Source organism: Grammomys surdaster, unplaced genomic scaffold, assembly GCF_004785775.1.
Source record: "Grammomys surdaster isolate TR1022 unplaced genomic scaffold, NIH_TR_1.0 62, whole genome shotgun sequence".
Taxonomy (NCBI): domain Eukaryota; kingdom Metazoa; phylum Chordata; class Mammalia; order Rodentia; family Muridae; genus Grammomys; species Grammomys surdaster.
The window spans coordinates 6477987-6481594 of NW_021604564.1; the positions used below are offsets into that span (position 1 = coordinate 6477987).

At 34.9% G+C, this 3608-nt stretch overlaps 1 pseudogene; it reads left to right on the forward strand.

The window, feature by feature from the left end:
• The first annotated feature begins 784 nt into the window (after positions 1-784).
• LOC114614109 lies at positions 785-1413 on the forward strand (annotated as a pseudogene).
• The last annotated feature ends 2195 nt before the right edge of the window (positions 1414-3608 follow it).

The following is a 3608-nucleotide window of genomic DNA, read 5'->3' on the forward strand; positions in this document are numbered from 1 at the left end:
ATGCATTAAAAAGGTGTGTACTAACATGTCTGGATCTGGAATTTGCTTTGTCCCAGGTGACCTAAAACACACAGATGTCTCCTGGGATTAAAGGCGTGTACTACTTTGCCTAGGCCTAAGCTTTTCTTAGCCACTATGCCGCAAGATCAGAATCACAAGTGAGCCTTCCAAGTCTGGATTGTAGTTCATTATAGTCAAGTTGGTAACCAGGAATGGCCACCACAGGTACTCTCCCCAAGGTGATTTTAGGTGGTGTCAATTTCACAATCAAAACTAACCATCATGATTTTCAAGCTTTAAAATGTCTTTTTGTCCTCACCTGAGGCCAATTTTTCAATTAAGTCTCAAAAATGCAGTTGAAAGAATGTTTTCCATGGGGATGAAGTTTGTAAAATTATTAGCATACAATGTTGTTATAGTTAGGATGTGTAAGAGCAGTTAGTTGTCTTGTTTATGGATGAATTAGGGTGGGTAGAAGGGTTGGGGGACACTTGGATCAACTGTTGAAAAGATGTTATTTAGTTAGGCTGGACTGTGATTTTAATTTTTCTTTATCCTTTGTTCTTTAGCTTCATGAATAGACTCTACCCTCACTGGAATTTCAACTACTTTGTTAGCCTTCATGTCAACATTCTTCCCACTGCTTTTATCCTCCATATACATGCTTATGCCTCTTCCTTCTCTTACCACAACATTATCTCATGGATTACTTAATTATTTATGGTTGGCAACAACATCTTATTAATTAAATTAAATTATTAAAAAACAATGAGTTCGCCCCAAAATGGCCACGAACAGTCAAGTCTTGAATGCTGAGTTTTTGACACTTGTTATCTTAATGCAGTATGTTTCCAAGGAAGAAGGTTTGAACATAGTAGGAAACTTTGATAGAAAATTTGAAGCACTGGATCTTGTAGAATTAACTAAAAAACAAACATGGTGGCGTAAGCTGTTTGGGCAGGAATCTGGGCCGTCAGCTGAAAAATATAGTGTAGCAACCCAGCTGGTAATTGGGGGTGTTACTGGATGGTGCACTGGTTTTGTATTCCAGAAGGTTGGAAAATTGGCTGCAACAGCTGTAGGAGGTGGATTCTTTCTCCTTCAGCTGGCAAACCATACTGGATATATCAAAGTTGACTGGCAAAGAGTAGAAAAAGACATAAAAAAAGCCAAAGAGCAGCTGTAGATTCGTAAGAATAAGTAAATACCAACTGACGTCAAGAGCAAAGCTGAGGAGGTTGTATCATTTGTAAAGAAGAATGTTCTAGTGACTGGAGGATTTTTTGGGGGCTTTCTGCTCGGCATGGCATCCTAAGAACTTCACTTCATTGTTCTGTTTTTATTGTTGTTGTTTGTTTCTTGACAGCAGCTTCTACACTCCAATATAGGACAATTGACACTCTTCTTCCTCCTCTTCTCTTGTGCCTTCCTCCCTGTTGTAGCAAACCTGAATGGCATTAATAGGCTTCTTCTGGTACAAGGTTAATACAGGCCTTCTCAATATTGACATATTGGAAGAGACAATAGATGTTAACTCTTCCAGTACCCTCCTTACTTGGTTGGTGTGTAGCTTAGCAAGAATGTTCCTTTTCCCCTATGTAAGATCCTTTTTCAAACTCAATTTGGAAAAGCAGCATGTAGTTACCTTAGTACGTGTTATAAGGAAAGGAACCAAATACATTTGCCTTTAAGCATGAAAGATTTTTGTATCTTGGTGTATGCTTTCTTTTTAAATTGGTTTTAGACTATAGAAAGAGAGGTATTTATACTTGCTATAATTATCCTGCCAAAATAAAATATCCTGGCAATGTAAGTACCATAACTAAAAATAGTGAATATTAAATGAACTTATGCTAAAGTATGAAGTAATATAAGTATTATATATAGTAGGTGGGTCTTTATGGACACCAGCTGTAAGAACTTCATGAAATACAACATTTAAGCAAGAATTTTAAATTACTTTTACATGAGTGCTCTATCTGAATGTACACCTCTGTGCCAGAAGAGGGCATCAGATCACATTACAGATGGTTGTGAGCCACTATGTGGTTGCTGGGAATTGAATTCAGGACCTCTGGAAGAGCAACCAGTATTCTTAACTGCTGAGTATCACTCCAGTTCCTTAAGCAAGAATAAAGAGATGTTCCAGGCATTCAGAAGTGAGAATAGCACATGTGTAATAAATTATTTTCATCAAATGCAATCTCCATCAGAATTAGTGTTTAAAATAAAATTGATGTATACTTTACATTTTTCCATAATAGCTATTATGATGATCTCAACTCCAACTAGAAAATCATTTTCCAGAAGCCAAGTCTTCTGTCACGTTCATTGTACTCACAGGGTTTACTACTTAATAGATTTCAAACATTTTTGAATATATTTATTTGTATAAAGAAAGCTCCCCATTAAAAGTTAGATTTACCCCAAATGAGTTCTTAGCTATGTAGATGATCCTTTGTGCAATCGTATATTTTTAAGGTCATACATTATACATAATTACTTTTTGACATACCTTAACAATAATATACTTTTGAAAATCGAAACTACCAGTGGATTTGTAAAACTACTTAGGATTTACCTGTTTGCATTTCCTCACTACATTTTGATTTTATTTGAGCCAATATAAGTTATTCTATTTGTTGTAATACATGTTAATCATCTTTCCTTACATGGTAGTATAACCTACCTTGGTATATATTTTTCTAAAAAAATTTGAAGATGATTTTTCACTGTTTATTATAGAAACATAAGAGGGTATAGTGATTTCCCCAAGTATCCATTGCTTGCCTATAGCAATCATGGAATTGTATTCATCAATTATTATAAAATACCTGCCATTTTATTGTTTATCATATGTATTCAATGCTAAATAAGAGTTTTAAAACAACTTAAAAATTGTGTTTTAAAACTTTTCAAGAAATCATACCTTTTTATTACAGAAAAATTAATAATAGTTCTTTAATATCAAACACATGCAGTGTTTTAAATCCTCATTGTATGTGCAGTTTATTTATTTATAACTGTGTGTCATCTGTTTTATAGTACTCTGTATTTTTCTTGGTGTTGTGCCATTTATAGTGATTCTTGCTGTAGCCATGTTGTTCTCCCTGTGTCTTAACAATATCATTGGCATGGTGACAGCAAAAGCTACTGCAATGCCCCTTTGGGTATGTGGTAGGGAGTGGTCATCTAGTACCTCTCTAGTGGGTTGGTAGCTGACTTCTTATTCATCTGCTTTCTTTGTGACTATTAGGGGGTACAACAAAGATTATTGGGTTAGAGTTCCTTCAAAAGGTTGTAATAGGTAATGGTCTAGACTCAGATTCTACTCTTGTCTGAAATAAAATCTATAAGTCTATCCTGAAAAAACAAACAAACAAACAAAAAAAAACAATTAGTTCTCTTTGATGCATTATCAGGAGAAATGAAATTTATCTTTTTGAGTCAGAATTTTAGGCTACTTTTTAAATGAATAAATGAGATAGGGATATTGCTTTGAGTCACATACTCCTCTAAAAACCAACTGTGACTCTATCAGTAGCTTCTGCCATCAAGCCTAACTATCTGATTTTGATCCCTGGGATTGACATGGTGGAATGAGAGAA